This window comes from Oncorhynchus mykiss, unplaced genomic scaffold, assembly GCF_013265735.2.
Source record: "Oncorhynchus mykiss isolate Arlee unplaced genomic scaffold, USDA_OmykA_1.1 un_scaffold_344, whole genome shotgun sequence".
Taxonomy (NCBI): Eukaryota; Metazoa; Chordata; class Actinopteri; order Salmoniformes; family Salmonidae; genus Oncorhynchus; species Oncorhynchus mykiss.
In genome coordinates, this window is record NW_023493792.1 from 22912 (window position 1) to 46239 (window position 23328).

Consider the following 23328-nt stretch of genomic DNA (forward strand, 5'->3'; position numbering starts at 1 on the left):
GTGCACAAGCTGGCTAAACTCTTTTCATTTTGGTCTCGATAATGAATAAACTGAAGAAACAGTGGAGCTTTACACAGTCGGTAGGTTTTTTCTCATTCAAAAAGTGCCCTTTTTCCGTGACATTGGAATATCTCAATTGCATCCTCCTCACGTCATCTCTAATTCTCTAAACCCATTGGTGAGAAAACCTGAGTGCCCTCCCCTCTGACCTTCTCCACCAATGTGAACAATAAAAAGGTACTGCTGAGATTTGAACTCAGGATCTCCTGTTTACTAGACAGGCACTTTAACCAACTAAGCCACAGCACCCATAAAAGTCATATATGTTGCAGATGTGAACACCCACACCTATTTGAATCAAACCAGTCTCATTAATTTAACCCACATCTCTGTCTAGCAAAATCACATCACAAAAGAGATGTCTTTTACTAATATTGGAAACGATACAGACACCTTCAATTGTCTAGCAACAGGGTTTCTTAAGCTACGTTTTGGGACGCAAAGTGGGCCTGAGCATGTGAGAGGCAGTGTTGCCAAATCCTCAGGAAGGAAAGTAGCTATTGCTGGTCCTAAAAGTAGCTAGAAGTCGCTAAATGACGTCATCACATAATTTTCATAATTGGCCAAGTGGATGTAATTGTGATTGACGCTGTAGGAGAGAGGAATAACGTCTCGGGAGAGACAAAAAGTGAGTAAAAAACACCCTAAGTATGTTTAGAACTACAATTGAACTTTCTTCTGTCGATTCTTGTCTTTTTTCTGAATACTCACTAAATATAGCGACAAAGTCGCTAAGTTGGCAACACTGGTGAGAGGTGGGTAGCGAGATATCAGTAATCAATGGTAATCACATACTATTTCTTCGTAACTATGATCATTCGAGGACAGTACATTTTTCATTTGGGTCTCGAGATGAATAAACTCAAGAACCTCTGACATGAATTCTTAAACTATGATTTGGGACCCAAAGCGGTTATTAACATGTCATAGGTGGGTCGCGAGATATGAGTGAACATTCAGAATCATATACTATTTCTTCATAATGTTGGTCGTTCGAGGACACTGCATTTCTCATTTGGCTCTGGAGCTTAAAAATGGTAAAAACGTCTGAAACAGCAGATGAATCATTTCGTGTAAGTAATTAACCTACAATATGGTGGGGAACTTTGTCAAACGGCAGAGTTGCTGAGTTTCTTAGCTTGCATAGTAAGTCTTAACTCATTCAAAAAACAACCCTTCTAAAATTACATTGCAGTGCCGTGACCCGGATTCGAACCGGGTTGCTGCGACCACAACGCAGAGTACTAACCACTATACGATCACGGCCGGCTACAAGAGCTGGCTTTGTAAAGCCTACATAGGCTGTGAAAGTGATGTGCACAAGCTGGCTAAACTCTTTTCATTTTGGTCTCGATAATGAATAAACTGAAGAAACAGTGGAGCTTTACACAGTCGGTAGGTTTTTTCTCATTCAAAAAGTGCCCTTTTTCCGTGACATTGGAATATCTCAATTGCATCCTCCTCACGTCATCTCTAATTCTCTAAACCCATTGGTGAGAAAACCTGAGTGCCCTCCCCTCTGACCTTCTCCACCAATGTGAACAATAAAAAGGTACTGCTGAGATTTGAACTCAGGATCTCCTGTTTACTAGACAGGCACTTTAACCAACTAAGCCACAGCACCCATAAAAGTCATATATGTTGCAGATGTGAACACCCACACCTATTTGAATCAAACCAGTCTCATTAATTTAACCCACATCTCTGTCTAGCAAAATCACATCACAAAAGAGATGTCTTTTACTAATATTGGAAACGATACAGACACCTTCAATTGTCTAGCAACAGGGTTTCTTAAGCTACGTTTTGGGACGCAAAGTGGGCCTGAGCATGTGAGAGGCAGTGTTGCCAAATCCTCAGGAAGGAAAGTAGCTATTGCTGGTCCTAAAAGTAGCTAGAAGTCGCTAAATGACGTCATCACATAATTTTCATAATTGGCCAAGTGGATGTAATTGTGATTGACGCTGTAGGAGAGAGGAATAACGTCTCGGGAGAGACAAAAAGTGAGTAAAAAACACCCTAAGTATGTTTAGAACTACAATTGAACTTTCTTCTGTCGATTCTTGTCTTTTTCTGAATACCTCACTAAATATAGCGACAAAGTCGCTAAGTTGGCAACACTGGTGAGAGGTGGGTAGCGAGATATCAGTAATCAATGGTAATCACATACTATTTCTTCGTAACTATGATCATTCGAGGACAGTACATTTTTCATTTGGGTCTCGAGATGAATAAACTCAAGAACCTCTGACATGAATTCTTAAACTATGATTTGGGACCCAAAGCGGTTATTAACATGTCATAGGTGGGTCGCGAGATATGAGTGAACATTCAGAATCATATACTATTTCTTCATAATGTTGGTCGTTCGAGGACACTGCATTTCTCATTTGGCTCTGGAGCTTAAAAATGGTAAAAACGTCTGAAACAGCAGATGAATCATTTCGTGTAAGTAATTAACCTACAATATGGTGGGGAACTTTGTCAAACGGCAGAGTTGCTGAGTTTCTTAGCTTGCATAGTAAGTCTTAACTCATTCAAAAAACAACCCTTCTAAAATTACATTGCAGTGCCGTGACCCGGATTCGAACCGGGGTTGCTGCGACCACAACGCAGAGTACTAACCACTATACGATCACGGCCGGCTACAAGAGTTGGCTTTGTAAAGCCTACATAGGCTGTGAAAGTGATGTGCACAAGCTGGCTAAACTCTTTTCATTTTGGTCTCGATAATGAATAAACTGAAGAAACAGTGGAGCTTTACACAGTCGGTAGGTTTTTTCTCATTCAAAAAGTGCCCTTTTTCCGTGACATTGGAATATCTCAATTGCATCCTCCTCACGTCATCTCTAATTCTCTAAACCCATTGGTGAGAAAACCTGAGTGCCCTCCCCTCTGACCTTCTCCACCAATGTGAACAATAAAAAGGTACTGCTGAGATTTGAACTCAGGATCTCCTGTTTACTAGACAGGCACTTTAACCAACTAAGCCACAGCACCCATAAAAGTCATATATGTTGCAGATGTGAACACCCACACCTATTTGAATCAAACCAGTCTCATTAATTTAACCCACATCTCTGTCTAGCAAAATCACATCACAAAAGAGATGTCTTTTACTAATATTGGAAACGATACAGACACCTTCAATTGTCTAGCAACAGGGTTTCTTAAGCTACGTTTTGGGACGCAAAGTGGGCCTGAGCATGTGAGAGGCAGTGTTGCCAAATCCTCAGGAAGGAAAGTAGCTATTGCTGGTCCTAAAAGTAGCTAGAAGTCGCTAAATGACGTCATCACATAATTTTCATAATTGGCCAAGTGGATGTAATTGTGATTGACGCTGTAGGAGAGAGGAATAACGTCTCGGGAGAGACAAAAAGTGAGTAAAAAACACCCTAAGTATGTTTAGAACTACAATTGAACTTTCTTCTGTCGATTCTTGTCTTTTTTCTGAATACCTCACTAAATATAGCGACAAAGTCGCTAAGTTGGCAACACTGGTGAGAGGTGGGTAGCGAGATATCAGTAATCAATGGTAATCACATACTATTTCTTCGTAACTATGATCATTCGAGGACAGTACATTTTTCATTTGGGTCTCGAGATGAATAAACTCAAGAACCTCTGACATGAATTCTTAAACTATGATTTGGGACCCAAAGCGGTTATTAACATGTCATAGGTGGGTCGCGAGATATGAGTGAACATTCAGAATCATATACTATTTCTTCATAATGTTGGTCGTTCGAGGACACTGCATTTCTCATTTGGCTCTGGAGCTTAAAAATGGTAAAAACGTCTGAAACAGCAGATGAATCATTTCGTGTAAGTAATTAACCTACAATATGGTGGGGAACTTTGTCAAACGGCAGAGTTGCTGAGTTTCTTAGCTTGCATAGTAAGTCTTAACTCATTCAAAAAACAACCCTTCTAAAATTACATTGCAGTGCCGTGACCCGGATTCGAACCGGGGTTGCTGCGACCACAACGCAGAGTACTAACCACTATACGATCACGGCCGGCTACAAGAGTTGGCTTTGTAAAGCCTACATAGGCTGTGAAAGTGATGTGCACAAGCTGGCTAAACTCTTTTCATTTTGGTCTCGATAATGAATAAACTGAAGAAACAGTGGAGCTTTACACAGTCGGTAGGTTTTTTCTCATTCAAAAAGTGCCCTTTTTCCGTGACATTGGAATATCTCAATTGCATCCTCCTCACGTCATCTCTAATTCTCTAAACCCATTGGTGAGAAAACCTGAGTGCCCTCCCCTCTGACCTTCTCCACCAATGTGAACAATAAAAAGGTACTGCTGAGATTTGAACTCAGGATCTCCTGTTTACTAGACAGGCACTTTAACCAACTAAGCCACAGCACCCATAAAAGTCATATATGTTGCAGATGTGAACACCCACACCTATTTGAATCAAACCAGTCTCATTAATTTAACCCACATCTCTGTCTAGCAAAATCACATCACAAAAGAGATGTCTTTTACTAATATTGGAAACGATACAGACACCTTCAATTGTCTAGCAACAGGGTTTCTTAAGCTACGTTTTGGGACGCAAAGTGGGCCTGAGCATGTGAGAGGCAGTGTTGCCAAATCCTCAGGAAGGAAAGTAGCTATTGCTGGTCCTAAAAGTAGCTAGAAGTCGCTAAATGACGTCATCACATAATTTTCATAATTGGCCAAGTGGATGTAATTGTGATTGACGCTGTAGGAGAGAGGAATAACGTCTCGGGAGAGACAGAAAAGTGAGTAAAAAACACCCTAAGTATGTTTAGAACTACAATTGAACTTTCTTCTGTCGATTCTTGTCTTTTTTCTGAATACTCACTAAATATAGCGACAAAGTCGCTAAGTTGGCAACACTGGTGAGAGGTGGGTAGCGAGATATCAGTAATCAATGGTAATCACATACTATTTCTTCGTAACTATGATCATTCGAGGACAGTACATTTTTCATTTGGGTCTCGAGATGAATAAACTCAAGAACCTCTGACATGAATTCTTAAACTATGATTTGGGACCCAAAGCGGTTATTAACATGTCATAGGTGGGTCGCGAGATATGAGTGAACATTCAGAATCATATACTATTTCTTCATAATGTTGGTCGTTCGAGGACACTGCATTTCTCATTTGGCTCTGGAGCTTAAAAATGGTAAAAACGTCTGAAACAGCAGATGAATCATTTCGTGTAAGTAATTAACCTACAATATGGTGGGGAACTTTGTCAAACGGCAGAGTTGCTGAGTTTCTTAGCTTGCATAGTAAGTCTTAACTCATTCAAAAAACAACCCTTCTAAAATTACATTGCAGTGCCGTGACCCGGATTCGAACCGGGTTGCTGCGACCACAACGCAGAGTACTAACCACTATACGATCACGGCCGGCTACAAGAGCTGGCTTTGTAAAGCCTACATAGGCTGTGAAAGTGATGTGCACAAGCTGGCTAAACTCTTTTCATTTTGGTCTCGATAATGAATAAACTGAAGAAACAGTGGAGCTTTACACAGTCGGTAGATTTTTTCTCATTCAAAAAGTGCCCTTTTTCCGTGACATTGGAATATCTCAATTGCATCCTCCTCACGTCATCTCTAATTCTCTAAACCCATTGGTGAGAAAACCTGAGTGCCCTCCCCTCTGACCTTCTCCACCAATGTGAACAATAAAAAGGTACTGCTGAGATTTGAACTCAGGATCTCCTGTTTACTAGACAGGCACTTTAACCAACTAAGCCACAGCACCCATAAAAGTCATATATGTTGCAGATGTGAACACCCACACCTATTTGAATCAAACCAGTCTCATTAATTTAACCCACATCTCTGTCTAGCAAAATCACATCACAAAAGAGATGTCTTTTACTAATATTGGAAACGATACAGACACCTTCAATTGTCTAGCAACAGGGTTTCTTAAGCTACGTTTTGGGACGCAAAGTGGGCCTGAGCATGTGAGAGGCAGTGTTGCCAAATCCTCAGGAAGGAAAGTAGCTATTGCTGGTCCTAAAAGTAGCTAGAAGTCGCTAAATGACGTCATCACATAATTTTCATAATTGGCCAAGTGGATGTAATTGTGATTGACGCTGTAGGAGAGAGGAATAACGTCTCGGGAGAGACAAAAAGTGAGTAAAAAACACCCTAAGTATGTTTAGAACTACAATTGAACTTTCTTCTGTCGATTCTTGTCTTTTTTCTGAATACTCACTAAATATAGCGACAAAGTCGCTAAGTTGGCAACACTGGTGAGAGGTGGGTAGCGAGATATCAGTAATCAATGGTAATCACATACTATTTCTTCGTAACTATGATCATTCGAGGACAGTACATTTTTCATTTGGGTCTCGAGATGAATAAACTCAAGAACCTCTGACATGAATTCTTAAACTATGATTTGGGACCCAAAGCGGTTATTAACATGTCATAGGTGGGTCGCGAGATATGAGTGAACATTCAGAATCATATACTATTTCTTCATAATGTTGGTCGTTCGAGGACACTGCATTTCTCATTTGGCTCTCGAGCTTAAAAATGGTAAAAACGTCTGAAACAGCAGATGAATCATTTCGTGTAAGTAATTAACCTACAATATGGTGGGGAACTTTGTCAAACGGCAGAGTTGCTGAGTTTCTTAGCTTGCATAGTAAGTCTTAACTCATTCAAAAAACAACCCTTCTAAAATTACATTGCAGTGCCGTGACCCGGATTCGAACCGGGGTTGCTGCGACCACAACGCAGAGTACTAACCACTATACGATCACGGCCGGCTACAAGAGCTGGCTTTGTAAAGCCTACATAGGCTGTGAAAGTGATGTGCACAAGCTGGCTAAACTCTTTTCATTTTGGTCTCGATAATGAATAAACTGAAGAAACAGTGGAGCTTTACACAGTCGGTAGGTTTTTTCTCATTCAAAAAGTGCCCTTTTTCCGTGACATTGGAATATCTCAATTGCATCCTCCTCACGTCATCTCTAATTCTCTAAACCCATTGGTGAGAAAACCTGAGTGCCCTCCCCTCTGACCTTCTCCACCAATGTGAACAATAAAAAGGTACTGCTGAGATTTGAACTCAGGATCTCCTGTTTACTAGACAGGCACTTTAACCAACTAAGCCACAGCACCCATAAAAGTCATATATGTTGCAGATGTGAACACCCACACCTATTTGAATCAAACCAGTCTCATTAATTTAACCCACATCTCTGTCTAGCAAAATCACATCACAAAAGAGATGTCTTTTACTAATATTGGAAACGATACAGACACCTTCAATTGTCTAGCAACAGGGTTTCTTAAGCTACGTTTTGGGACGCAAAGTGGGCCTGAGCATGTGAGAGGCAGTGTTGCCAAATCCTCAGGAAGGAAAGTAGCTATTGCTGGTCCTAAAAGTAGCTAGAAGTCGCTAAATGACGTCATCACATAATTTTCATAATTGGCCAAGTGGATGTAATTGTGATTGACGCTGTAGGAGAGAGGAATAACGTCTCGGGAGAGACAGAAAAGTGAGTAAAAAACACCCTAAGTATGTTTAGAACTACAATTGAACTTTCTTCTGTCGATTCTTGTCTTTTTTCTGAATACCTCCTAAATATAGCGACAAAGTCGCTAAGTTGGCAACACTGGTGAGAGGTGGGTAGCGAGATATCAGTAATCAATGGTAATCACATACTATTTCTTCGTAACTATGATCATTCGAGGACAGTACATTTTTCATTTGGGTCTCGAGATGAATAAACTCAAGAACCTCTGACATGAATTCTTAAACTATGATTTGGGACCCAAAGCGGTTATTAACATGTCATAGGTGGGTCGCGAGATATGAGTGAACATTCAGAATCATATACTATTTCTTCATAATGTTGGTCGTTCGAGGACACTGCATTTCTCATTTGGCTCTCGAGCTTAAAAATGGTAAAAACGTCTGAAACAGCAGATGAATCATTTCGTGTAAGTAATTAACCTACAATATGGTGGGGAACTTTGTCAAACGGCAGAGTTGCTGAGTTTCTTAGCTTGCATAGTAAGTCTTAACTCATTCAAAAAACAACCCTTCTAAAATTACATTGCAGTGCCGTGACCCGGATTCGAACCGGGGTTGCTGCGACCACAACGCAGAGTACTAACCACTATACGATCACGGCCGGCTACAAGAGTTGGCTTTGTAAAGCCTACATAGGCTGTGAAAGTGATGTGCACAAGCTGGCTAAACTCTTTTCATTTTGGTCTCGATAATGAATAAACTGAAGAAACAGTGGAGCTTTACACAGTCGGTAGATTTTTTCTCATTCAAAAAGTGCCCTTTTTCCGTGACATTGGAATATCTCAATTGCATCCTCCTCACGTCATCTCTAATTCTCTAAACCCATTGGTGAGAAAACCTGAGTGCCCTCCCCTCTGACCTTCTCCACCAATGTGAACAATAAAAAGGTACTGCTGAGATTTGAACTCAGGATCTCCTGTTTACTAGACAGGCACTTTAACCAACTAAGCCACAGCACCCATAAAAGTCATATATGTTGCAGATGTGAACACCCACACCTATTTGAATCAAACCAGTCTCATTAATTTAACCCACATCTCTGTCTAGCAAAATCACATCACAAAAGAGATGTCTTTTACTAATATTGGAAACGATACAGACACCTTCAATTGTCTAGCAACAGGGTTTCTTAAGCTACGTTTTGGGACGCAAAGTGGGCCTGAGCATGTGAGAGGCAGTGTTGCCAAATCCTCAGGAAGGAAAGTAGCTATTGCTGGTCCTAAAAGTAGCTAGAAGTCGCTAAATGACGTCATCACATAATTTTCATAATTGGCCAAGTGGATGTAATTGTGATTGACGCTGTAGGAGAGAGGAATAACGTCTCGGGAGAGACAGAAAGTGAGTAAAAAACACCCTAAGTATGTTTAGAACTACAATTGAACTTTCTTCTGTCGATTCTTGTCTTTTTTCTGAATACTCACTAAATATAGCGACAAAGTCGCTAAGTTGGCAACACTGGTGAGAGGTGGGTAGCGAGATATCAGTAATCAATGGTAATCACATACTATTTCTTCGTAACTATGATCATTCGAGGACAGTACATTTTTCATTTGGGTCTCGAGATGAATAAACTCAAGAACCTCTGACATGAATTCTTAAACTATGATTTGGGACCCAAAGCGGTTATTAACATGTCATAGGTGGGTCGCGAGATATGAGTGAACATTCAGAATCATACTACTATTTCTTCATAATGTTGGTCGTTCGAGGACACTGCATTTCTCATTTGGCTCTGGAGCTTAAAAATTGTAAAAACGTCTGAAACAGCAGATGAATCATTTCGTGTAAGTAATTAACCTACAATATGGTGGGGAACTTTGTCAAACGGCAGAGTTGCTGAGTTTCTTAGCTTGCATAGTAAGTCTTAACTCATTCAAAAAACAACCCTTCTAAAATTACATTGCAGTGCCGTGACCCGGATTCGAACCGGGGTTGCTGCGACCACAACGCAGAGTACTAACCACTATACGATCACGGCCGGCTACAAGAGCTGGCTTTGTAAAGCCTACATAGGCTGTGAAAGTGATGTGCACAAGCTGGCTAAACTCTTTTCATTTTGGTCTCGATAATGAATAAACTGAAGAAACAGTGGAGCTTTACACAGTCGGTAGGTTTTTTCTCATTCAAAAAGTGCCCTTTTTCCGTGACATTGGAATATCTCAATTGCATCCTCCTCACGTCATCTCTAATTCTCTAAACCCATTGGTGAGAAAACCTGAGTGCCCTCCCCTCTGACCTTCTCCACCAATGTGAACAATAAAAAGGTACTGCTGAGATTTGAACTCAGGATCTCCTGTTTACTAGACAGGCACTTTAACCAACTAAGCCACAGCACCCATAAAAGTCATATATGTTGCAGATGTGAACACCCACACCTATTTGAATCAAACCAGTCTCATTAATTTAACCCACATCTCTGTCTAGCAAAATCACATCACAAAAGAGATGTCTTTTACTAATATTGGAAACGATACAGACACCTTCAATTGTCTAGCAACAGGGTTTCTTAAGCTACGTTTTGGGACGCAAAGTGGGCCTGAGCATGTGAGAGGCAGTGTTGCCAAATCCTCAGGAAGGAAAGTAGCTATTGCTGGTCCTAAAAGTAGCTAGAAGTCGCTAAATGACGTCATCACATAATTTTCATAATTGGCCAAGTGGATGTAATTGTGATTGACGCTGTAGGAGAGAGGAATAACGTCTCGGGAGAGACAGAAAGTGAGTAAAAAACACCCTAAGTATGTTTAGAACTACAATTGAACTTTCTTCTGTCGATTCTTGTCTTTTTTCTGAATACTCACTAAATATAGCGACAAAGTCGCTAAGTTGGCAACACTGGTGAGAGGTGGGTAGCGAGATATCAGTAATCAATGGTAATCACATACTATTTCTTCGTAACTATGATCATTCGAGGACAGTACATTTTTCATTTGGGTCTCGAGATGAATAAACTCAAGAACCTCTGACATGAATTCTTAAACTATGATTTGGGACCCAAAGCGGTTATTAACATGTCATAGGTGGGTCGCGAGATATGAGTGAACATTCAGAATCATACACTATTTCTTCATAATGTTGGTCGTTCGAGGACACTGCATTTCTCATTTGGCTCTCGAGCTTAAAAATGGTAAAAACGTCTGAAACAGCAGATGAATCATTTCGTGTAAGTAATTAACCTACAATATGGTGGGGAACTTTGTCAAACGGCAGAGTTGCTGAGTTTCTTAGCTTGCATAGTAAGTCTTAACTCATTCAAAAAACAACCCTTCTAAAATTTACATTGCAGTGCCGTGACCCGGATTCGAACCTGGGTTGCTGCGACCACAACGCAGAGTACTAACCACTATACGATCACGGCCGGCTACAAGAGCTGGCTTTGTAAAGCCTACATAGGCTGTGAAAGTGATGTGCACAAGCTGGCTAAACTCTTTTCATTTTGGTCTCGATAATGAATAAACTGAAGAAACAGTGGAGCTTTACACAGTCGGTAGATTTTTTCTCATTCAAAAAGTGCCCTTTTTCCGTGACATTGGAATATCTCAATTGCATCCTCCTCACGTCATCTCTAATTCTCTAAACCCATTGGTGAGAAAACCTGAGTGCCCTCCCCTCTGACCTTCTCCACCAATGTGAACAATAAAAAGGTACTGCTGAGATTTGAACTCAGGATCTCCTGTTTACTAGACAGGCACTTTAACCAACTAAGCCACAGCACCCATAAAAGTCATATATGTTGCAGATGTGAACACCCACACCTATTTGAATCAAACCAGTCTCATTAATTTAACCCACATCTCTGTCTAGCAAAATCACATCACAAAAGAGATGTCTTTTACTAATATTGGAAACGATACAGACACCTTCAATTGTCTAGCAACAGGGTTTCTTAAGCTACGTTTTGGGACGCAAAGTGGGCCTGAGCATGTGAGAGGCAGTGTTGCCAAATCCTCAGGAAGGAAAGTAGCTATTGCTGGTCCTAAAAGTAGCTAGAAGTCGCTAAATGACGTCATCACATAATTTTCATAATTGGCCAAGTGGATGTAATTGTGATTGACGCTGTAGGAGAGAGGAATAACGTCTCGGGAGAGACAGAAAGTGAGTAAAAAACACCCTAAGTATGTTTAGAACTACAATTGAACTTTCTTCTGTCGATTCTTGTCTTTTTTCTGAATACTCACTAAATATAGCGACAAAGTCGCTAAGTTGGCAACACTGGTGAGAGGTGGGTAGCGAGATATCAGTAATCAATGGTAATCACATACTATTTCTTCGTAACTATGATCATTCGAGGACAGTACATTTTTCATTTGGGTCTCGAGATGAATAAACTCAAGAACCTCTGACATGAATTCTTAAACTATGATTTGGGACCCAAAGCGGTTATTAACATGTCATAGGTGGGTCGCGAGATATGAGTGAACATTCAGAATCATACACTATTTCTTCATAATGTTGGTCGTTCGAGGACACTGCATTTCTCATTTGGCTCTCGAGCTTAAAAATGGTAAAAACGTCTGAAACAGCAGATGAATCATTTCGTGTAAGTAATTAACCTACAATATGGTGGGGAACTTTGTCAAACGGCAGAGTTGCTGAGTTTCTTAGCTTGCATAGTAAGTCTTAACTCATTCAAAAAACAACCCTTCTAAAATTTCATTGCAGTGCCGTGACCCGGATTCGAACCTGGGTTGCTGCGACCACAACGCAGAGTACTAACCACTATACGATCACGGCCGGCTACAAGAGCTGGCTTTGTAAAGCCTACATAGGCTGTGAAAGTGATGTGCACAAGCTGGCTAAACTCTTTTCATTTTGGTCTCGATAATGAATAAACTGAAGAAACAGTGGAGCTTTACACAGTCGGTAGATTTTTTCTCATTCAAAAAGTGCCCTTTTTCCGTGACATTGGAATATCTCAATTGCATCCTCCTCACGTCATCTCTAATTCTCTAAACCCATTGGTGAGAAAACCTGAGTGCCCTCCCCTCTGACCTTCTCCACCAATGTGAACAATAAAAAGGTACTGCTGAGATTTGAACTCAGGATCTCCTGTTTACTAGACAGGCACTTTAACCAACTAAGCCACAGCACCCATAAAAGTCATATATGTTGCAGATGTGAACACCCACACCTATTTGAATCAAACCAGTCTCATTAATTTAACCCACATCTCTGTCTAGCAAAATCACATCACAAAAGAGATGTCTTTTACTAATATTGGAAACGATACAGACACCTTCAATTGTCTAGCAACAGGGTTTCTTAAGCTACGTTTTGGGACGCAAAGTGGGCCTGAGCATGTGAGAGGCAGTGTTGCCAAATCCTCAGGAAGGAAAGTAGCTATTGCTGGTCCTAAAAGTAGCTAGAAGTCGCTAAATGACGTCATCACATAATTTTCATAATTGGCCAAGTGGATGTAATTGTGATTGACGCTGTAGGAGAGAGGAATAACGTCTCGGGAGAGACAGAAAGTGAGTAAAAAACACCCTAAGTATGTTTAGAACTACAATTGAACTTTCTTCTGTCGATTCTTGTCTTTTTTCTGAATACTCACTAAATATAGCGACAAAGTCGCTAAGTTGGCAACACTGGTGAGAGGTGGGTAGCGAGATATCAGTAATCAATGGTAATCACATACTATTTCTTCGTAACTATGATCATTCGAGGACAGTACATTTTTCATTTGGGTCTCGAGATGAATAAACTCAAGAACCTCTGACATGAATTCTTAAACTATGATTTGGGACCCAAAGCGGTTATTAACATGTCATAGGTGGGTCGCGAGATATGAGTGAACATTCAGAATCATACACTATTTCTTCATAATGTTGGTCGTTCGAGGACACTGCATTTCTCATTTGGCTCTCGAGCTTAAAAATGGTAAAAACGTCTGAAACAGCAGATGAATCATTTCGTGTAAGTAATTAACCTACAATATGGTGGGGAACTTTGTCAAACGGCAGAGTTGCTGAGTTTCTTAGCTTGCATAGTAAGTCTTAACTCATTCAAAAAACAACCCTTCTAAAATTTCATTGCAGTGCCGTGACCCGGATTCGAACCTGGGTTGCTGCGACCACAACGCAGAGTACTAACCACTATACGATCACGGCCGGCTACAAGAGCTGGCTTTGTAAAGCCTACATAGGCTGTGAAAGTGATGTGCACAAGCTGGCTAAACTCTTTTCATTTTGGTCTCGATAATGAATAAACTGAAGAAACAGTGGAGCTTTACACAGTCGGTAGATTTTTTCTCATTCAAAAAGTGCCCTTTTTCCGTGACATTGGAATATCTCAATTGCATCCTCCTCACGTCATCTCTAATTCTCTAAACCCATTGGTGAGAAAACCTGAGTGCCCTCCCCTCTGACCTTCTCCACCAATGTGAACAATAAAAAGGTACTGCTGAGATTTGAACTCAGGATCTCCTGTTTACTAGACAGGCACTTTAACCAACTAAGCCACAGCACCCATAAAAGTCATATATGTTGCAGATGTGAACACCCACACCTATTTGAATCAAACCAGTCTCATTAATTTAACCCACATCTCTGTCTAGCAAAATCACATCACAAAAGAGATGTCTTTTACTAATATTGGAAACGATACAGACACCTTCAATTGTCTAGCAACAGGGTTTCTTAAGCTACGTTTTGGGACGCAAAGTGGGCCTGAGCATGTGAGAGGCAGTGTTGCCAAATCCTCAGGAAGGAAAGTAGCTATTGCTGGTCCTAAAAGTAGCTAGAAGTCGCTAAATGACGTCATCACATAATTTTCATAATTGGCCAAGTGGATGTAATTGTGATTGACGCTGTAGGAGAGAGGAATAACGTCTCGGGAGAGACAGAAAGTGAGTAAAAAACACCCTAAGTATGTTTAGAACTACAATTGAACTTTCTTCTGTCGATTCTTGTCTTTTTTCTGAATACTCACTAAATATAGCGACAAAGTCGCTAAGTTGGCAACACTGGTGAGAGGTGGGTAGCGAGATATCAGTAATCAATGGTAATCACATACTATTTCTTCGTAACTATGATCATTCGAGGACAGTACATTTTTCATTTGGGTCTCGAGATGAATAAACTCAAGAACCTCTGACATGAATTCTTAAACTATGATTTGGGACCCAAAGCGGTTATTAACATGTCATAGGTGGGTCGCGAGATATGAGTGAACATTCAGAATCATACACTATTTCTTCATAATGTTGGTCGTTCGAGGACACTGCATTTCTCATTTGGCTCTCGAGCTTAAAAATGGTAAAAACGTCTGAAACAGCAGATGAATCATTTCGTGTAAGTAATTAACCTACAATATGGTGGGGAACTTTGTCAAACGGCAGAGTTGCTGAGTTTCTTAGCTTTCATAGTAAGTCTTAACTCATTCAAAAAACAACCCTTCTAAAATTTCATTGCAGTGCCGTGACCCGGATTCGAACCTGGGTTGCTGCGACCACAACGCAGAGTACTAACCACTATACGATCACGGCCGGCTACAAGAGCTGGCTTTGTAAAGCCTACATAGGCTGTGAAAGTGATGTGCACAAGCTGGCTAAACTCTTTTCATTTTGGTCTCGATAATGAATAAACTGAAGAAACAGTGGAGCTTTACACAGTCGGTAGATTTTTTCTCATTCAAAAAGTGCCCTTTTTCCGTGACATTGGAATATCTCAATTGCATCCTCCTCACGTCATCTCTAATTCTCTAAACCCATTGGTGAGAAAACCTGAGTGCCCTCCCCTCTGACCTTCTCCACCAATGTGAACAATAAAAAGGTACTGCTGAGATTTGAACTCAGGATCTCCTGTTTACTAGACAGGCACTTTAACCAACTAAGCCACAGCACCCATAAAAGTCATATATGTTGCAGATGTGAACACCCACACCTATTTGAATCAAACCAGTCTCATTAATTTAACCCACATCTCTGTCTAGCAAAATCACATCACAAAAGAGATGTCTTTTACTAATATTGGAAACGATACAGACACCTTCAATTGTCTAGCAACAGGGTTTCTTAAGCTACGTTTTGGGACGCAAAGTGGGCCTGAGCATGTGAGAGGCAGTGTTGCCAAATCCTCAGGAAGGAAAGTAGCTATTGCTGGTCCTAAAAGTAGCTAGAAGTCGCTAAATGACGTCATCACATAATTTTCATAATTGGCCAAGTGGATGTAATTGTGATTGACGCTGTAGGAGAGAGGAATAACGTCTCGGGAGAGACAGAAAGTGAGTAAAAAACACCCTAAGTATGTTTAGAACTACAATTGAACTTTCTTCTGTCGATTCTTGTCTTTTTTCTGAATACTCACTAAATATAGCGACAAAGTCGCTAAGTTGGCAACACTGGTGAGAGGTGGGTAGCGAGATATCAGTAATCAATGGTAATCACATACTATTTCTTCGTAACTATGATCATTCGAGGACAGTACATTTTTCATTTGGGTCTCGAGATGAATAAACTCAAGAACCTCTGACATGAATTCTTAAACTATGATTTGGGACCCAAAGCGGTTATTAACATGTCATAGGTGGGTCGCGAGATATGAGTGAACATTCAGAATCATACACTATTTCTTCATAATGTTGGTCGTTCGAGGACACTGCATTTCTCATTTGGCTCTCGAGCTTAAAAATGGTAAAAACGTCTGAAACAGCAGATGAATCATTTCGTGTAAGTAATTAACCTACAATATGGTGGGGAACTTTGTCAAACGGCAGAGTTGCTGAGTTTCTTAGCTTTCATAGTAAGTCTTAACTCATTCAAAAAACAACCCTTCTAAAATTTCATTGCAGTGCCGTGACCCGGATTCGAACCTGGGTTGCTGCGACCACAACGCAGAGTACTAACCACTATACGATCACGGCCGGCTACAAGAGCTGGCTTTGTAAAGCCTACATAGGCTGTGAAAGTGATGTGCACAAGCTGGCTAAACTCTTTTCATTTTGGTCTCGATAATGAATAAACTGAAGAAACAGTGGAGCTTTACACAGTCGGTAGATTTTTTCTCATTCAAAAAGTGCCCTTTTTCCGTGACATTGGAATATCTCAATTGCATCCTCCTCACGTCATCTCTAATTCTCTAAACCCATTGGTGAGAAAACCTGAGTGCCCTCCCCTCTGACCTTCTCCACCAATGTGAACAATAAAAAGGTACTGCTGAGATTTGAACTCAGGATCTCCTGTTTACTAGACAGGCACTTTAACCAACTAAGCCACAGCACCCATAAAAGTCATATATGTTGCAGATGTGAACACCCACACCTATTTGAATCAAACCAGTCTCATTAATTTAACCCACATCTCTGTCTAGCAAAATCACATCACAAAAGAGATGTCTTTTACTAATATTGGAAACGATACAGACACCTTCAATTGTCTAGCAACAGGGTTTCTTAAGCTACGTTTTGGGACGCAAAGTGGGCCTGAGCATGTGAGAGGCAGTGTTGCCAAATCCTCAGGAAGGAAAGTAGCTATTGCTGGTCCTAAAAGTAGCTAGAAGTCGCTAAATGACGTCATCACATAATTTTCATAATTGGCCAAGTGGATGTAATTGTGATTGACGCTGTAGGAGAGAGGAATAACGTCCTCGGGAGAGACAGAAAGTGAGTAAAAAACACCCTAAGTATGTTTAGAACTACAATTGAACTTTCTTCTGTCGATTCTTGTCTTTTTTCTGAATACTCACTAAATATAGCGACAAAGTCGCTAAGTTGGCAACACTGGTGAGAGGTGGGTAGCGAGATATCAGTAATCAATGGTAATCACATACTATTTCTTCGTAACTATGATCATTCGAGGACAGTACATTTTTCATTTGGGTCTCGAGATGAATAAACTCAAGAACCTCTGACATGAATTCTTAAACTATGATTTGGGACCCAAAGCGGTTATTAACATGTCATAGGTGGGTCGCGAGATATGAGTGAACATTCAGAATCATACTACTATTTCTTCATAATGTTGGTCGTTCGAGGACACTGCATTTCTCATTTGGCTCTCGAGCTTAAAAATGGTAAAAACGTCTGAAACAGCAGATGAATCATTTCGTGTAAGTAATTAACCTACAATATGGTGGGGAACTTTGTCAAACGGCAGAGTTGCTGAGTTTCTTAGCTTGCATAGTAAGTCTTAACTCATTCAAAAAACAACCCTTCTAAAATTACATTGCAGTGCCGTGACCCGGATTCGAACCTGGGTTGCTGCGACCACAACGCAGAGTACTAACCACTATACGATCACGGCCGGCTACAAGAGCTGGCTTTGTAAAGCCTACATAGGCTGTGAAAGTGATGTGCACAAGCTGGCTAAACTCTTTTCATTTTGGTCTCGATAATGAATAAACTGAAGAAACAGTGGAGCTTTACACAGTCGGTAGATTTTTTCTCATTCAAAAAGTGCCCTTTTTCCGTGACATTGGAATATCTCAATTGCATCCTCCTCACGTCATCTCTAATTCTCTAAACCCATTGGTGAGAAAACCTGAGTGCCCTCCCCTCTGACCTTCTCCACCAATGTGAACAATAAAAAGGTACTGCTGAGATTTGAACTCAGGATCTCCTGTTTACTAGACAGGCACTTTAACCAACTAAGCCACAGCACCCATAAAAGTCATATATGTTGCAGATGTGAACACCCACACCTATTTGAATCAAACCAGTCTCATTAATTTAACCCACATCTCTGTCTAGCAAAATCACATCACAAAAGAGATGTCTTTTACTAATATTGGAAACGATACAGACACCTTCAATTGTCTAGCAACAGGGTTTCTTAAGCTACGTTTTGGGACGCAAAGTGGGCCTGAGCATGTGAGAGGCAGTGTTGCCAAATCCTCAGGAAGGAAAGTAGCTATTGCTGGTCCTAAAAGTAGCTAGAAGTCGCTAAATGACGTCATCACATAATTTTCATAATTGGCCAAGTGGATGTAATTGTGATTGACGCTGTAGGAGAGAGGAATAACGTCTCGGGAGAGACAGAAAGTGAGTAAAAAACACCCTAAGTATGTTTAGAACTACAATTGAACTTTCTTCTGTCGATTCTTGTCTTTTTTCTGAATACTCACTAAATATAGCGACAAAGTCGCTAAGTTGGCAACACTGGTGAGAGGTGGGTAGCGAGATATCAGTAATCAATGGTAATCACATACTATTTCTTCGTAACTATGATCATTCGAGGACAGTACATTTTTCATTTGGGTCTCGAGATGAATAAACTCAAGAACCTCTGACATGAATTCTTAAACTATGATTTGGGACCCAAAGCGGTTATTAACATGTCATAGGTGGGTCGCGAGATATGAGTGAACATTCAGAATCATACACTATTTCTTCATAATGTTGGTCGTTCGAGGACACTGCATTTCTCATTTGGCTCTCGAGCTTAAAAATGGTAAAAACGTCTGAAACAGCAGATGAATCATTTCGTGTAAGTAATTAACCTACAATATGGTGGGGAACTTTGTCAAACGGCAGAGTTGCTGAGTTTCTTAGCTTTCATAGTAAGTCTTAACTCATTCAAAAAACAACCCTTCTAAAATTTCATTGCAGTGCCGTGACCCGGATTCGAACCTGGGTTGCTGCGACCACAACGCAGAGTACTAACCACTATACGATCACGGCCGGCTACAAGAGCTGGCTTTGTAAAGCCTACATAGGCTGTGAAAGTGATGTGCACAAGCTGGCTAAACTCTTTTCATTTTGGTCTCGATAATGAATAAACTGAAGAAACAGTGGAGCTTTACACAGTCGGTAGATTTTTTCTCATTCAAAAAGTGCCCTTTTTCCGTGACATTGGAATATCTCAATTGCATCCTCCTCACGTCATCTCTAATTCTCTAAACCCATTGGTGAGAAAACCTGAGTGCCCTCCCCTCTGACCTTCTCCACCAATGTGAACAATAAAAAGGTACTGCTGAGATTTGAACTCAGGATCTCCTGTTTACTAGACAGGCACTTTAACCAACTAAGCCACAGCACCCATAAAAGTCATATATGTTGCAGATGTGAACACCCACACCTATTTGAATCAAACCAGTCTCATTAATTTAACCCACATCTCTGTCTAGCAAAATCACATCACAAAAGAGATGTCTTTTACTAATATTGGAAACGATACAGACACCTTCAATTGTCTAGCAACAGGGTTTCTTAAGCTACGTTTTGGGACGCAAAGTGGGCCTGAGCATGTGAGAGGCAGTGTTGCCAAATCCTCAGGAAGGAAAGTAGCTATTGCTGGTCCTAAAAGTAGCTAGAAGTCGCTAAATGACGTCATCACATAATTTTCATAATTGGCCAAGTGGATGTAATTGTGATTGACGCTGTAGGAGAGAGGAATAACGTCTCGGGAGAGACAGAAAAGTGAGTAAAAAACACCCTAAGTATGTTTAGAACTACAATTGAACTTTCTTCTGTCGATTCTTGTCTTTTTTCTGAATACTCACTAAATATAGCGACAAAGTCGCTAAGTTGGCAACACTGGTGAGAGGTGGGTAGCGAGATATCAGTAATCAATGGTAATCACATACTATTTCTTCGTAACTATGATCATTCGAGGACAGTACATTTTTCATTTGGGTCTCGAGATGAATAAACTCAAGAACCTCTGACATGAATTCTTAAACTATGATTTGGGACCCAAAGCGGTTATTAACATGTCATAGGTGGGTCGCGAGATATGAGTGAACATTCAGAATCATACTACTATTTCTTCATAATGTTGGTCGTTCGAGGACACTGCATTTCTCATTTGGCTCTCGAGCTTAAAAATGGTAAAAACGTCTGAAACAGCAGATGAATCATTTCGTGTAAGTAATTAACCTACAATATGGTGGGGAACTTTGTCAAACGGCAGAGTTGCTGAGTTTCTTAGCTTGCATAGCAAGTCTTAACTCATTCAAAAAACAACCCTTCTAAAATTACATTGCAGTGCCGTGACCCGGATTCGAACCTGGGTTGCTGCGACCACAACGCAGAGTACTAACCACTATACGATCACGGCCGGCTACAAGAGCTGGCTTTGTAAAGCCTACATAGGCTGTGAAAGTGATGTGCACAAGCTGGCTAAACTCTTTTCATTTTGGTCTCGATAATGAATAAACTGAAGAAACAGTGGAGCTTTACACAGTCGGTAGATTTTTTCTCATTCAAAAAGTGCCCTTTTTCCGTGACATTGGAATATCTCAATTGCATCCTCCTCACGTCATCTCTAATTCTCTAAACCCATTGGTGAGAAAACCTGAGTGCCCTCCCCTCTGACCTTCTCCACCAATGTGAACAATAAAAAGGTACTGCTGAGATTTGAACTCAGGATCTCCTGTTTACTAGACAGGCACTTTAACCAACTAAGCCACAGCACCCATAAAAGTCATATATGTTGCAGATGTGAACACCCACACCTATTTGAATCAAACCAGTCTCATTAATTTAACCCACATCTCTGTCTAGCAAAATCACATCACAAAAGAGATGTCTTTTACTAATATTGGAAACGATACAGACACCTTCAATTGTCTAGCAACAGGGTTTCTTAAGCTACGTTTTGGGACGCAAAGTGGGCCTGAGCATGTGAGAGGCAGTGTTGCCAAATCCTCAGGAAGGAAAGTAGCTATTGCTGGTCCTAAAAGTAGCTAGAAGTCGCTAAATGACGTCATCACATAATTTTCATAATTGGCCAAGTGGATGTAATTGTGATTGACGCTGTAGGAGAGAGGAATAACGTCTCGGGAGAGACAGAAAGTGAGTAAAAAACACCCTAAGTATGTTTAGAACTACAATTGAACTTTCTTCTGTCGATTCTTGTCTTTTTTCTGAATACTCACTAAATATAGCGACAAAGTCGCTAAGTTGGCAACACTGGTGAGAGGTGGGTAGCGAGATATCAGTAATCAATGGTAATCACATACTATTTCTTCGTAACTATGATCATTCGAGGACAGTACATTTTTCATTTGGGTCTCGAGATGAATAAACTCAAGAACCTCTGACATGAATTCTTAAACTATGATTTGGGACCCAAAGCGGTTATTAACATGTCATAGGTGGGTCGCGAGATATGAGTGAACATTCAGAATCATACACTATTTCTTCATAATGTTGGTCGTTCGAGGACACTGCATTTCTCATTTGGCTCTCGAGCTTAAAAATGGTAAAAACGTCTGAAACAGCAGATGAATCATTTCGTGTAAGTAATTAACCTACAATATGGTGGGGAACTTTGTCAAACGGCAGAGTTGCTGAGTTTCTTAGCTTGCATAGTAAGTCTTAACTCATTCAAAAAACAACCCTTCTAAAATTTCATTGCAGTGCCGTGACCCGGATTCGAACCTGGGTTGCTGCGACCACAACGCAGAGTACTAACCACTATACGATCACGGCCGGCTACAAGAGCTGGCTTTGTAAAGCCTACATAGGCTGTGAAAGTGATGTGCACAAGCTGGCTAAACTCTTTTCATTTTGGTCTCGATAATGAATAAACTGAAGAAACAGTGGAGCTTTACACAGTCGGTAGATTTTTTCTCATTCAAAAAGTGCCCTTTTTCCGTGACATTGGAATATCTCAATTGCATCCTCCTCACGTCATCTCTAATTCTCTAAACCCATTGGTGAGAAAACCTGAGTGCCCTCCCCTCTGACCTTCTCCACCAATGTGAACAATAAAAAGGTACTGCTGAGATTTGAACTCAGGATCTCCTGTTTACTAGACAGGCACTTTAACCAACTAAGCCACAGCACCCATAAAAGTCATATATGTTGCAGATGTGAACACCCACACCTATTTGAATCAAACCAGTCTCATTAATTTAACCCACATCTCTGTCTAGCAAAATCACATCACAAAAGAGATGTCTTTTACTAATATTGGAAACGATACAGACACCTTCAATTGTCTAGCAACAGGGTTTCTTAAGCTACGTTTTGGGACGCAAAGTGGGCCTGAGCATGTGAGAGGCAGTGTTGCCAAATCCTCAGGAAGGAAAGTAGCTATTGCTGGTCCTAAAAGTAGCTAGAAGTCGCTAAATGACGTCATCACATAATTTTCATAATTGGCCAAGTGGATGTAATTGTGATTGACGCTGTAGGAGAGAGGAATAACGTCTCGGGAGAGACAGAAAGTGAGTAAAAAACACCCTAAGTATGTTTAGAACTACAATTGAACTTTCTTCTGTCGATTCTTGTCTTTTTTCTGAATACTCACTAAATATAGCGACAAAGTCGCTAAGTTGGCAACACTGGTGAGAGGTGGGTAGCGAGATATCAGTAATCAATGGTAATCACATACTATTTCTTCGTAACTATGATCATTCGAGGACAGTACATTTTTCATTTGGGTCTCGAGATGAATAAACTCAAGAACCTCTGACATGAATTCTTAAACTATGATTTGGGACCCAAAGCGGTTATTAACATGTCATAGGTGGGTCGCGAGATATGAGTGAACATTCAGAATCATACACTATTTCTTCATAATGTTGGTCGTTCGAGGACACTGCATTTCTCATTTGGCTCTCGAGCTTAAAAATGGTAAAAACGTCTGAAACAGCAGATGAATCATTTCGTGTAAGTAATTAACCTACAATATGGTGGGGAACTTTGTCAAACGGCAGAGTTGCTGAGTTTCTTAGCTTTCATAGTAAGTCTTAACTCATTCAAAAAACAACCCTTCTAAAATTCATTGCAGTGCCGTGACCCGGATTCGAACCTGGGTTGCTGCGACCACAACGCAGAGTAC

At 40.6% G+C, this 23328-nt stretch overlaps 22 non-coding genes across 22 annotated transcripts; all 22 read right to left on the reverse strand.

Annotated features, from left to right (window-relative positions):
- Positions 1 to 235: 235 nt before the first annotated feature.
- trnat-agu lies at positions 236 to 309 on the reverse strand. The gene has a single exon. It is a non-coding gene; the product is annotated as a tRNA-Thr (tRNA).
- Positions 310 to 1610: 1301 nt separating this feature from the next.
- On the reverse strand, positions 1611 to 1684 carry trnat-agu. The gene has a single exon. It is a non-coding gene; the product is annotated as a tRNA-Thr (tRNA).
- Positions 1685 to 2630: 946 nt separating this feature from the next.
- trnah-gug lies at positions 2631 to 2702 on the reverse strand. Its single transcript has one exon. It is a non-coding gene; the product is annotated as a tRNA-His (tRNA).
- A 284-nt stretch (positions 2703 to 2986) lies between these two features.
- Positions 2987 to 3060, reverse strand: trnat-agu. The gene has a single exon. It is a non-coding gene; the product is annotated as a tRNA-Thr (tRNA).
- Positions 3061 to 4007: 947 nt separating this feature from the next.
- Positions 4008 to 4079, reverse strand: trnah-gug. Its single transcript has one exon. It is a non-coding gene; the product is annotated as a tRNA-His (tRNA).
- Positions 4080 to 4363: 284 nt separating this feature from the next.
- Positions 4364 to 4437, reverse strand: trnat-agu. The gene has a single exon. It is a non-coding gene; the product is annotated as a tRNA-Thr (tRNA).
- Positions 4438 to 5739: 1302 nt separating this feature from the next.
- On the reverse strand, positions 5740 to 5813 carry trnat-agu. Its single transcript has one exon. It is a non-coding gene; the product is annotated as a tRNA-Thr (tRNA).
- A 946-nt stretch (positions 5814 to 6759) lies between these two features.
- trnah-gug lies at positions 6760 to 6831 on the reverse strand. The gene has a single exon. It is a non-coding gene; the product is annotated as a tRNA-His (tRNA).
- Positions 6832 to 7115: 284 nt separating this feature from the next.
- Positions 7116 to 7189, reverse strand: trnat-agu. Its single transcript has one exon. It is a non-coding gene; the product is annotated as a tRNA-Thr (tRNA).
- A 947-nt stretch (positions 7190 to 8136) lies between these two features.
- On the reverse strand, positions 8137 to 8208 carry trnah-gug. The gene has a single exon. It is a non-coding gene; the product is annotated as a tRNA-His (tRNA).
- A 284-nt stretch (positions 8209 to 8492) lies between these two features.
- Positions 8493 to 8566, reverse strand: trnat-agu. Its single transcript has one exon. It is a non-coding gene; the product is annotated as a tRNA-Thr (tRNA).
- A 947-nt stretch (positions 8567 to 9513) lies between these two features.
- Positions 9514 to 9585, reverse strand: trnah-gug. The gene has a single exon. It is a non-coding gene; the product is annotated as a tRNA-His (tRNA).
- A 284-nt stretch (positions 9586 to 9869) lies between these two features.
- trnat-agu lies at positions 9870 to 9943 on the reverse strand. Its single transcript has one exon. It is a non-coding gene; the product is annotated as a tRNA-Thr (tRNA).
- A 1303-nt stretch (positions 9944 to 11246) lies between these two features.
- Positions 11247 to 11320, reverse strand: trnat-agu. The gene has a single exon. It is a non-coding gene; the product is annotated as a tRNA-Thr (tRNA).
- A 1302-nt stretch (positions 11321 to 12622) lies between these two features.
- On the reverse strand, positions 12623 to 12696 carry trnat-agu. The gene has a single exon. It is a non-coding gene; the product is annotated as a tRNA-Thr (tRNA).
- Positions 12697 to 13998: 1302 nt separating this feature from the next.
- On the reverse strand, positions 13999 to 14072 carry trnat-agu. The gene has a single exon. It is a non-coding gene; the product is annotated as a tRNA-Thr (tRNA).
- A 1302-nt stretch (positions 14073 to 15374) lies between these two features.
- On the reverse strand, positions 15375 to 15448 carry trnat-agu. The gene has a single exon. It is a non-coding gene; the product is annotated as a tRNA-Thr (tRNA).
- A 1302-nt stretch (positions 15449 to 16750) lies between these two features.
- On the reverse strand, positions 16751 to 16824 carry trnat-agu. The gene has a single exon. It is a non-coding gene; the product is annotated as a tRNA-Thr (tRNA).
- A 1304-nt stretch (positions 16825 to 18128) lies between these two features.
- Positions 18129 to 18202, reverse strand: trnat-agu. Its single transcript has one exon. It is a non-coding gene; the product is annotated as a tRNA-Thr (tRNA).
- Positions 18203 to 19504: 1302 nt separating this feature from the next.
- trnat-agu lies at positions 19505 to 19578 on the reverse strand. Its single transcript has one exon. It is a non-coding gene; the product is annotated as a tRNA-Thr (tRNA).
- Positions 19579 to 20882: 1304 nt separating this feature from the next.
- trnat-agu lies at positions 20883 to 20956 on the reverse strand. Its single transcript has one exon. It is a non-coding gene; the product is annotated as a tRNA-Thr (tRNA).
- A 1302-nt stretch (positions 20957 to 22258) lies between these two features.
- trnat-agu lies at positions 22259 to 22332 on the reverse strand. Its single transcript has one exon. It is a non-coding gene; the product is annotated as a tRNA-Thr (tRNA).
- Positions 22333 to 23328: the final 996 nt, after the last annotated feature.